We start from the raw sequence: 12341 nt of genomic DNA on the forward strand, positions 1-12341 counted from the left end.
CTGAAGGTGTTTATGAGTTGTAAGAGTTCCCTGGTAGATTTTCTGGGGTCACGTATGTATACTATTAAATCATCAGGAAATAGTGAGAGTTTGACTTCTTCTTTTCTGATTTCTATCCTCTTGATTGCCTTTTCTTGTCTTATTGTTCAGGTTAGTACTTCAAATACTATTTTGAATAGATATGGAAAGTGGGAAATCTGCCTTGTTCCTGATTTCAGTGGGATTGCTTTGAGTTTCTCTCCATTTAGTTTGATATTGATTGTTGGCTTGCTGATGTGGGATTCCCCTTTGTATGCTGAGAATACCATTGGTTAATAAAGAAGCTGCTTTGGGCCTATTGCAATGTAGAGTAGGGCAAGGTAAGTGTTCCAAGAAGATAGAGATACAGTAGGCAGAGTCAGTGAGAAGCCATGTAGCTGCTGCAGGAGACAGACACCAGATGGATGGAAATTTACTGGTAGGCCAGAACCACATGGCAATACACAGATTAAAATAAATTGGTTAATTAAGATATAAGAGCTAGCCAATAGGAAGCATGAGCTAATAGACCAAGTAGTGTTATAATAATACAGTTTCTGTGTAATAATATTGGTGTCTGGGCAACCAGACAATGAACGAGCTGACTCCTACTACAGGCTTGCTGTTTATTGCCTTTATTCTGTTTAGGTATGCTTCTTGTATCCTTGCTTTCTCCAAGACTTTTATCATGAGGAGGTGTTCAATTTTGTCAAAGGCTTTTTCAGCATCTAATGAGATTATCATATGTTTTTTTTCCTGCCAGTTTGTTTATATGGTGAATTACATTGACAGATTTTTGTATGTTGAACCATCCCTGCATCTCTGAGATGAAGCCTACATGTTCATGGTGGATGATTTTTCTGATGTGTTCTTGGATTTAGTTTGGCAGTATTTTCTTGACTATTTTGCTTCAATGTTCATAAGTGAGACTGGTCTGTAACTCTCTTTCTTAGTAATGTCTTTGTGTGGTTTTGGTATCAGGATAACTGTAGCCTCACAAAAAGAGCTTGGTAATATTTCTTCTGTTTCTATTGTGTGGAATAATTTGAGGAGTATTGGTATTAGTTCTTTGAAAATCTTGTAGAATTCTGAGATTAAACCCTCTGGTCCTTGGGTTTTTTTTTTTTTTTTTTGGTGGGAAATTTTGATGACTGCTTCTACTTAGCAGTTATAGGTCTATTTAATTTGTTTATCTGGCCTTGATTTATCCAGTGATGTTTATCAAGAAAATTGTCCATTTCCTGTAAGTTTTGTGATTTTGTGGAGTACAAGTTTTTGAAGTATGTCCTGATGATTATCTGGATTTTCTCTGTGTCTATTGTTATACCTGCTTTTTCATTTTTGATTTTGTTAATCTGATTATTCTTTCTCTGCCTTTTGTTAGTGTGGATAAAAGTTTGTTTATTTTGTTTATTTTCTCAAAGAACCAACTCTTTGTCTCCTTGATTCTTTGTATTGTTTTCTTTGTTTCTGTTTTATTGATTTCAGCTCTCAATTTGATTATTTCCTTCACCTAGTCCTCTTGCGTGAGTTTGCTTCTTTTTGTTCTAGAGTTTTAGGTGTTCTGTTAGCTCTCTACTGCAGATTTTTTCCAGCTTCCTTATGTAGGCACTTAGTATTATGAATAAGCATGTATTATAAATCAAATGTAAATGTTTGTCACCTGAGGCCCAAAGCCACATCAAACAGAAAACAAAGTGCATTTGAGGCCTCTTTTTCTGGAGCCTTTCTCACAGTTCCCCAGGGCAGTGTTCACAATGAATCATTCTGACCGTGTGCCCACAGGCTCCTCAGAATCACAGACTTGGAAATACAGGCAGCCTCACCCATTCCTAGGAATAAAAACTGAGAAGCCCTGCGCCTGGGTTCAGCCAGCCTGAGAGACACAGGAGCCTCAGGATGCAGAGAGAAGAAAAGCTTCAGGGCCTGAGGATGGGGCAGGGACTCAGCAGCACCTGGGCCTCAGAGCTGGACAGGTTCATAGATTATTACCTCCAACCCAACATCAGCTTCCGTAATGATGTCAGAACTGTCATCAACACCATGTGTGCCTTCCTGAAGGAGAAGTGCTTCCGAGACACTGACTACCCTGTGAGGGTTGCCAAGTTCGTGAAGATAAGCCCCTCTCAGCCTGAACTGGCCCAGATGAGAGGAGAGGACCCTCAGGAATCAGACTGAAGCCCTGATCCTTTTCCCCACCTCTGTTAACAGTCCTGTAGTGGTTTCTGCCCCCCAGGTCCCACATCTGTGTTAGGAAAAGAGCCCTAACTACAGTTTGTACTCCACCCTCCAAGGTCACATCCATTTCAGAGTCAGGGAACCTGAGCCCAAGCTTGGGGAAGTAGCTTTCTGGAGGGTGGTGGATCAGAGGAACCAATCTTTACATTGCTGTGCGGCCTTTGGTTAGTTACTTATCTTCTGTTTGTACAGTGTTCTCTGCACAACTCCTGTGATGGCACAGGACATGTAGACTAAGTCAAATGTGACACGGGACAGGACAGTACCCCATGTGTGGGTAACTGGATTGATGGGTCCTCACTGGGATTGAGTCAGAGTCTGTCAGATCGAACTTCATGACAGTACCTAAGTCTCAGTCACTGTTAAAGCTGCAGAGATAATGTTGCTGTTGGTTTATTTCTCATTTTACTTTTAAATTCCTGTGGATGTGTGCTGTGCACATGGTAGTGGGGTGCCTTCAGAGCTGAAGAGTGGATGTCACATCCCTTTTAGCTGTAGTTACATAGGTGGTTGTGAACTGAGCTACGTGGGTGCTGGGCACTAAACTCGGGACATTTGTAAGAAAACAGGGTCTTTTAACTACTGAGCCACCTTTCTGTACCCAGATATGATGTATTTCATTATTATTATTATTAACATCATCATCCTGACTATGGTTTTCTCTCCCTCCTCTCCTGCCTCCCCTGTGTCCTCCAAGTCCACTCTTCCACAGTTTCTCTACAGAAGCAGAAAGGCCTCCCACGGCTATTAATTAGCCATGGCATATCCTTCTCCTCACACAAGGCTGGATGAGGCAACCCAGTAGGGGGAACAGGGTCCCAAAAGCTGGCAAAAGACCCTGTTTTGGAGAGTCTGTCAGAGACTGTTAGGAGTTCCATAAAGAGACCAAGCTACACAACCACATCATAAAAGCAGAGGCCTAGGTCAGTCCCATGCAGCCTCCTTGGTTTTCAGCTAAATCTCTGTGAGCCCCTATGAATCCTGGTTAGCTGATGCTACAGGTTTCCAGGCAGTGTCCTTGACCCCTCACCTTCTTATAATCCTTCCTTCTCCCTTCCACAGGATTCCCCAGTCTCCCATTGATGTTTGGCTGTGGGTCCCCAGAAATGACATTTGTAATGACCTTTGACCAGTGCTCACATGAGTTAAATGATTGTTCTCAGCATTTATTTAGGGAGGCTCTCCTTAGTATGAGTTCTTTGTCTTCTTTATTTTATTGTTGTTTTATAGGTTTGGATTCATTTTTACTCTTTTTTCTGTGGTTCTATGACTTTTATGTTATTCTAGATTACATAAAGCCAATTTGTTTTAATAATGTGATATTGTATAAATGTATTCCCTCCAACTAACAATGCTAACAATGAAGCTCCTGACAATACTTTCATATGTATATATTAATTATATATGTATATACTCTCCTCCCACAGACTACCATCCTGTTATTTGCCCCTCCCCCATCAGAACATTCCCAGAGAGTCTCCTTCTGATTTCATATCACATGAGTGCAGCTACATCTGCATTCTAAGACCTTAGAGGAAATGTGCTACCCTTTCTACCACCATTGCCATCCCTTGCACCTCATTTCCTTTAGACCCCTCTGTCTTTCTCATACTCTCTCCCTCTCCTCTATCTGTCTCTTTCTCTCTCTGTCCCTCTCTCTCTCTCTCTCTCTCTCTCTCTCTCTCTCTCTCTCACACACACACACACACACACACACACACGCAGATATTTAACTCTAAACTCCAGAGAAAAAAATCTGATGTCTGTCATTCTGAGTCTGACTTATCTCTCCTACCATGAAGAGATCCAGAACCAACTATTTTACCACATAGATCCTGATTTTACTGCTCAGCGCAAATCCGGCTTTCTCTATCCATCATCACACTAGTTGGTGTACCCTTAGGCTGTACAGCATCTGGACTCCTTGATCCTAGTCTTTCTCATTGTTGTCTTTCAGGGTGGCTCCTCAGGCAAACGGAAAATGTTCATAGGCAGGTCAGATGAAAAACTCATGATGTTCCTTAACAATTTCACCAGTATTGAGGATCAGTTAAAGCAATGAGAAGAATTCCTAAAGGAGATTGAGAAACAGTTGTGCCAGTTATAGGGCAAGCAAAATTTCCCAGTGAAATTTGGGTCCTCAGATCATGAAAGAACAACTCCCCGGGATAATCTTGAACCTGAGTTCTGCCGAGCTCCAGCAGGAGGTGGAGTTTGATGTTTTGCTGGCCTATGATATCCTGGGTAAGCCAGTCAGAGCCTCAGCTCATCCTTCTGATTGCCTTCATCCCCTCTTCTCTCTCTCTCTCTCTCTCTCTCTCTCTCTCTCTCTCTCTCTCTCGTGTCATATGTGGATTCATTGTGGGGAGGATGTGATCATGAACCATGGCTAACACACCTCAACAGCCATCCATCTTTTCTGAGTCCTGGTCTCTCTGTGACCTGGAATTACACATTAATCTTGACTGACTGGACAGAGCCCTGGGAATCCTCTTGTCTTCACCTCCCCAGCTCTGCAATTACAATCCTGTGCAACCACTCCCAGTGTTTCCATGAGTCCTGGGCTTCCAAGATGGGTCCTCATGATTGTGAGCTAATCACATTACTGATAATCTCACAACCTCACACCTCCTATTCCTGAACTGAAAGTGTTTATCATTAGAGAAATTCACCCAAACAGAGGATCGCTTTAGAGGTGAGCTGGGGAGGAGGGATTTAGAAATTTGGGAGTGGGGAATGAGAATCCATCAGAGAAGGACATTAAGAAGCAAGCTGGCCCACTGAGGGAATAAAGGCACATTAAATTTGCCATCAGTTTACCACCAATATTTGTGGCTGACTGGATTTTGTCTTTCTAAACATGAGGCAGTTGAGAACTCACTGAAATTTATAAACTGATGCATTTTTTTCCAGTGGAAACCTCAGACATGGACAGAGGCCTGGGTGTCTGTGGGAGGTTTAGTGCAAGATGTATAACTTGTCAGAGGAGTGTTATCTGCCTCAAGAATCCTGGAAACCCAGTCGTCACCACCCCAGCCTCCAACATGTATACACGTTATATTATTCATGAAATGACCCTCTACATTAAGATATTATATCAGGCCTGACACACAATGTACCTCCAAAATTGAAAATTATCCAGCTCTTCCCAAAGACAACCAGGGACACCCCTGAAAGCACACTGGGCCTTGGGAAGTGAAGAGAATACTTGAGGCTTTATATTTGGGGAACACAGCACCCCCTGATGGCCACTGTGTGAACAGCTGCTGTTAACTTAAAGACCAGGTCACTGCTCTTGGTTTAGGAGAGCCATGGAAACAGTAGAGTCTCAGGCATCAGAGAATGAGAGGCAAGCCTGGGAGAAGGGGCAACTGCATGCTGTGGGAAGCTGTAAGGAGAGGGGGCCCACAGGGAATGATCAAGAAACACCATAATGCGGTTCCCCCAGAAACCTGTCTTGGTCATAGACTTCCCCAACCTCAGGCAGCTTTCTAGTAAGGAAGTAAGGCCACCACAGAAGAACCCCTTAGGAATGGCTGTGTGGGTGACAACCCAAGAGAGGACCCTGCCACAACCCTACCCAAGATGACATAGCCAATGAGCCCTATTCTGCTGGACCCTCAAGTTGAAAATCAGTCCATGAGGCAAGTCCCCAACTCCATCAGCAGGTGACTTTTTACTATGTCAGCATCAAATCCTGATGGTGTGGCCTGCTACAGCCACAGTCACACATGTGCACACACCTAAGATGTAGCCTGCTGCCTGCCTAATCCACTCAAATGTGCACATGCACCCACACACAATTGCACACATACAGCTATTCCATAGCATGCTGTCCATCTACAAGTTCATAGGACACACACACACATATACACACACACATACACACACACACACACACACACAAACACACACCCTGCTCTTCCCAGAACCTAGATAAATAAAGTCACATGACATTAAGTTAGGTTCTTCAATGTAAACACACAGTGACTGGGGAGATAGCATAGTGGATAAGGGGAATTTTGAACATGCACGAAGACCTAAGTTCAAATCCCCAACATCCACCTAACTTAGAAAGTGTTAGTCATGGACCTGTAACCCTGGCACTATGGAGGCAGAGACAGGAGAATCTCTGTGGTTTTCTGGATGCTAGTCCAGCTCCTTGCTCAAAGAGAAAAAAAGGATCAGGTGACATACTATAAAGGAAGACACCCAATGTCCCATACTACCTCCAATCATACATGTATAACTTTTCATGAACACAAATATCAGACTCTGTAAGCCTGAGATGCATGATATAAAATGCAGCAGACTGCTCCCAGACTGCTCCACAGTAAATTTGGCATGAGCAGGAGTGCACACACATGACAAGCCCTGTGCAGAAAATACTGGGCACACAGGATGTGGTTGACCATTATTAGATGACCGCACAACCCTCTTGTGTGTGACCTCAGTATGATGTTTCCTCCCACCACTGTCTCCAGGCCTGTGAGGAAGGCACTATATTAGGAACACATGGTGTATGCAGTTCTGAGGTGTGCTGGGACACATGGATGTATTGGGAGTGATGCTTGCAGTGGTTAATCTCTGCCCCATTCACAGAATCCCACAGCCTGTGAGCTTGTCACCCCAGACAAACCAAAGAACCTCAGAAAAGAGCTGTGGTATTAACTAAGTGAAGCCTCCTTTACAGGTGATGTCAATGTCTACAACAAGCCTGAACCCCAAGTCTACAGAAGGCTAATCAATGAGTGCACCTCCCTGGGGAAGAAAAGCGCGTTCTCCACCAGCTTCACAGAGCTGCAGAGTAACCTCCTCAAGGATCGTCCACCCAAGCTGAAGAATCTTATCTGCCTGGTCAAGCACTGGTACCAACTGGTATGGCATCTAGTCCAGCCACTGTGGGTCCTGTTTATACATGGATGGATACAGGCCAGAGAAAAGCAGGGATATTCTAGTTTGCTTTCTGTTGACACAATATTTTATCACATGACCAAACGTCTCTTGGTAAGGAAATGTCTTATTAGGTTGCACATTCCCAGTCACAGTCCATCACTGAGGAAGTCAGAGCAGTAACTGAAGCAGAAACCATGGAGGAATTCTGCTCACTGGCTTGCTCTCCATGACTCATGCAGCTTGCCTTTCTGTATACTCCAGGGTCATCTGCCCAGACATGGCACCTGTCACAGTGGGCTGTCTCTCTCTCGTTAATCATTGATTAATAAAATGCCCCACAGGGCAGTTTGATAGAAGCATTTTCTCATTTGTGAGTCCATCGTCTCAGGATGGCTCTACCTTTATGTCAGGTTCACAAAAAGGAAAAAAAGAAAAACAGGGGGTGAGAAAATAGAAAATGAGAAGGAAAAGAGGGGAAGGAGAAGCAGAAGGGGAGGATTTGAGAGAAGAGAAGGAAAGGGGAGACAGCAGGGGAAGGTGATGCTGTAGGAGGGAGAAGGAAGGGGGAGGGGAGCTGGAGGAAGGAGGACTTTTCACGCTTGTTCCAGTAGGTGTCTTCTAGTCCACTTTCCAGTTAGCCTACTCTTTCTTCAGCCATATCTGGTCCACTGCTTCCTGGTTGCTACATCATTTGTGTCTGGATTTTTGCTTCCTTCTGGGGCTAAGCCTGTCACATTCTCTGGTTTCTATTTTCCTGCCATTTCAAGCTATTAGCTCTTTAAACAGGCAATCTCTTTTTATTTTCTGTACCTTTTAAAATGTTTGCATGATGTTTCTGTCTATATACCTGTTCTAGGGAGCGCATGTGTCTGTGCTTATATGTGTGTGCACATACATGTGGAGGCCAGAGTATGAGTCACTCTCCATTTTGTAAATCCACTCAGGGCCTTACACTTGAGCCCACAGAGTGCTAAATCGACAGTTCTAAACAGTTGTAGAGCCCTGGGAACTCCATCTCTTCCACCTAAAGCTGGGATTATGAGTCACTGCTCTCATAAGCCTGTGTGTGCTGGGATCTGAACTCCCTGACATGAGTGGGGGGGCACTTTACTGACTGGGCCCTCTCCCTATCTCCTCCCCTGTTATTTCAGAGCCTGTTATAAAACCATAAATAGTGAGCATCATGACTATCCTGCTCTGACCCTCACTTCTTGGCTGTCAATCACTGTGTCATGATTCCTCCTATGCCTGCTGGTAAATGCTCAGTGTGGATCATGCAGCCTCCATTTCAAACACTCAGTCCTTGGCTATAGCAGGGGAGTGTCCATAGACTAAATCTACATAAACAGTCCCCACACAACAGCTGACAACCCTGTTTATCTCAATGTCGTTCTCTTCATATTGTAAGGAGAAGTTGGGTGAGCCGCTGTCCCCACAGTATGCCCTGGAGCTGCTGACAGTCTATGCCTGGGAATGTGGGAATGGAGTCACTGAGTTCAATACAGTCCAGGGCTTCAAGACAGTTTTGGAACTGATCACAAAATACAAGCAGCTTCAAGTCCATTGGACAGTTTATTATGACTTTCAAGACCAGGAAATCTCAATGTACCTGCTGAGTCAGCTCACAAGAGCCAGGTAGCCTGTCTCCTCAAGACTCAACCTCCCCACCAGGGAAGACCATGCTGTAGCAGTGTCGAAATGGGGAGGTGGGAGCTCCGTGTCAATGGAGCATTTCCTGTCCTGTCACTGTGTTGAACACTGTTCACTTGTCACATGATTGACATGAAGACCTGCAGTCCTGGGAGGCAGAGGTGAGCTTTCCTGTCTGTAGATGAGGAGACCAAGACTACACCCAAACAGCAGAGGGACACTGCTTGCTTTACAGTCATTCTTGGTCTCAGTGATTGTCACATCACCCCTGCAGAGTTCCTGTTGCTCAGCCTCCTAAGAAATGACAGCCTCTACTCTGAGAGTCTGCTTTGTGTTCAGGCTCTATCCTGCATTATCATACAGTAGCTCACTGGATCCACACACATGCTTGTCTTGTGTTCTTTATCATACAGTAGCTCACAGGATCTGCATACATGCTTGTCTTGTGTTCTTTATCATACAGTAGCTCACAGGATCCGCACACATGCTTGTCTTGTGGTCTTTATCATACAGTAGCTCACAGGATCTGCATACATGCTTGTCTTATGTTCTTTATCATACAGTAGCTCACAGGATCTGCACACATGCTTGTCTTGTGGTCTTTATCAGACAGTAGCTCACAGAATCCCCACTAGGGCTCTATAAGTTGTGCTTAATAGAATCCTTCTCTCTCTGATGATATGAGGAGGCTCGGTCAATAACACACTTGTCACGTAAGCAAGGATCAGGAGCCTAATATCATCACCAGAATCACATAAATGAGTCAGACAAGGAGGTGTGCACTTGCCATTCCAATATGTGGACAATGAGGTCCCTGCACTGGCCAGCAAGGGAGCATAGTCTCCTTGGTGAGTTTCAATGCAATGCAACCCAAACGTCAAGGAGACAGCACTTGAGAAGTATAGCATTCTGTGTTGATAACACACACACAAACACGCACACATACAAAAGCATATATGTGCATGAAAATACACATGTACACAGAAACACACACACACATACATACATGCACACAATACACACAGGAGGCCAGTAGGATGAGAGAGCTGAAGCCACTGACTCAAGGACTGTCAGCTAAGGAGATGTGTGGCTGGGATTCCCATGGACTCAGAAGTAAATGCTCAGCTCCATGAAGCAGCTCATCTTTCCTATCTCATTGTCATGTGACCCATGGGACTCAGCAGGGCTGCGTCACAGTCACAACGTGGCACAGAGGGACCTACACTTGAACCTTTCCTCTTCTGGGGCAGGGCTTTTCTGATGCTAGGGAACAGATGATATCATGCATGGCCTCAGGATTGAGCTTAGAATGGGTTCAGGGATGTGGGAAGCAAACCTCAGAAGGTCAGGAAGAAAAGGAGAATGGACCCAGGAGGGAGACACCTGTGACTGCTGTGACCTTTAGAACAGTCACACAGCAGAAAGGTGGCTTGGCTCTCTCTCCCATTTTGGAAGATCTGTTACCGAATGAGGTGAACTCAGGTAGGGCTATGTACACTTTCAACGGGCTAAGTTACCCCATCCCCAAAAGTCCTAACTGCCATCTTCACAACTTGGGGATATGCTGGCCCTTCTTCTGAGGGGTTCCAGGTAGCCAGTCATGGTGCCCTACCCCCAGGTTCATTTGCATACCCTTCCAACTACCAATGTGGGCTCATGTCTCATGACATGATCGGTGTTTTCTGTTACAGACCGAAGTTACTGTGCCATAATAACAGGTTAGCTATTTTTCTTTGTTGTTTTGGTTGTCTTGAAGTGGTCTTATGCTGTGTAGTCCTAGGTGGCCTGGTCATTGCCATCCTCCTGCCTTAGTGCTGAGATAATTGTAGACCTGATGTTCTCTGCCTTCCCTCCATTCTCAGGTAGACAAGAACTGGAATTGTGTCCTCCTGTGAGTGCAGCAGCATCTGCCCACAAGGGTCCCGAGTCAGGGGATGTGCTCCTCTGCTGCAGGCCTTGACCAGAGAGGGCAGGATGCTACCCAAGGCCTCAAATGGGGAGTATCCCAGCTGGGATCAGACTCCAGGCTTCTTACCCCTGCCTGCCCACCCTTCCATCCTGTCCCATCACAGACAGCCTTCCTCACAGCCTGCTTTATCCTTTACCAGTGTTGTCTGTGTGACAAGAGATTCAGAAGGGGAGGGAGAACTCAAGTTTGACTTCTGTCTGTATATGTAATGGGAATAACTGTCCAATGTCTGGTCAATGACAATAAACCACAGAAGATGCCATGAGAGTGTGTGAGATGAACCAAAGAGGTGTAGGTGTGTGTGTGTGTGTGTGTGTGTGTGTGTGTATGTGCCTGTGCGTGTATGTGTGTAGATATGTGTATGTGTTGTGTTTGTGTGTGTATGTGTGTCTGTGTGTGCATGTATGTGTGTGTGTCTATAGTTAACTAGATGCATTTATTGAGCACTTGCTTCATGCTACCCACGAGTCCAGGCACTGAGCGCTCAGCAATAGACAGAGCAGAATCAAGCCACGATAGCTATGATGTCATATGGCATGGGTTCCCCAGGTCACTTAGACATCATCCCAAGGCAGGAATCCTTGGTTCCTTCTGTCCATGCCCCCAAGGCAAGACTCAAGACATGCCCCATCTGACTCTGCAGCACGCATGGCTACGGGGACCTGGGAGTATGAGCAGTGCACTTGAAGATGCATGGTGGCTGCAACATGCAGGCTGGGGTTTGAAGAGGTGCATGACAAAAATGAACTGAATTTGTGAGATTGGTGGTCACAAAAACAGACACATGGTTATCTGTGGTGACGATGAACTTTTGATGCACTGAGTTACATCACAGTGGGTGTCTGCTTCCTTTTACTCTTTCTGAATCAAACCTCATGATGTGGCATAGTCTGACCTGGAACTCATAGGCATCCTCCTGCCTGAGTCTCCTGAGCTCTGGAATCACACACACACACACACACACACACACACACACACACCCTCGCCACACAGAGACCTAATGGTTCCATAGTTCAGTGTTGTGAACCAGTGGCTCATTTGTCAGACACCAAAACACACATGTGACCTCAACTCTTGTACCCTGCTTACTTAAGAGTTCAGGGCATTGCACAGGGCACCTGCTCCCAAAGTCTGCTCCTGTCCCCAGTGCCCAGTTTCTTAAGAACTGTGTGTGTGAGTGTGTGTGTGTGTGTGTGTGTATGTGACCTACCAGCCATCATTCATTCAGTCCTTACTCTAATAGCCCTGACAACCAGAAGCCCCAGTGTCCTGGAGTGTGAGAAGATGCATGTCCCCTAGACCAAAGAACAAATCACACTCTACAGGGTCATCAGGGGCTGAAATAGAGCACACTGCATACTTTCAAAGACTACAGTATGTGGCATTTAAAATGTTCTAAGAATTTAAGAATTTTCATGACATTGAGACACATCTGCTCCTGGCAGCAACAATTAGTTCAAGAGGAAGATGGGCATTAAAGAGGCTCTTTATTGAGTTTGTGAGACATTTGGGCAAGAAATTGATCTTGCCTGGACTGCTTGATGAACTGGATATTCAGGACCCATGGAGA

General features: G+C 45.1%; 1 protein-coding gene and 1 pseudogene across 1 annotated transcript in view; one reads left to right on the forward strand and one right to left on the reverse strand.

Moving 5' to 3' along the window:
- LOC146893730 (uncharacterized) overlaps nt 1-12341 on the reverse strand; it is a 133889-nt gene that overhangs the window by 74288 nt on the left and 47260 nt on the right. The gene's annotated exons all lie outside the window — the stretch shown is intronic.
- Nucleotides 1918-8791, forward strand: LOC148121074 (2'-5'-oligoadenylate synthase 1A-like; annotated as a pseudogene).

The sequence above is a fragment of the Myodes glareolus genome, chromosome 8, assembly GCF_982192425.1.
Source record: "Myodes glareolus chromosome 8, mMyoGla1.1, whole genome shotgun sequence".
NCBI classification, from domain to species: domain Eukaryota; kingdom Metazoa; phylum Chordata; class Mammalia; order Rodentia; family Cricetidae; genus Myodes; species Myodes glareolus.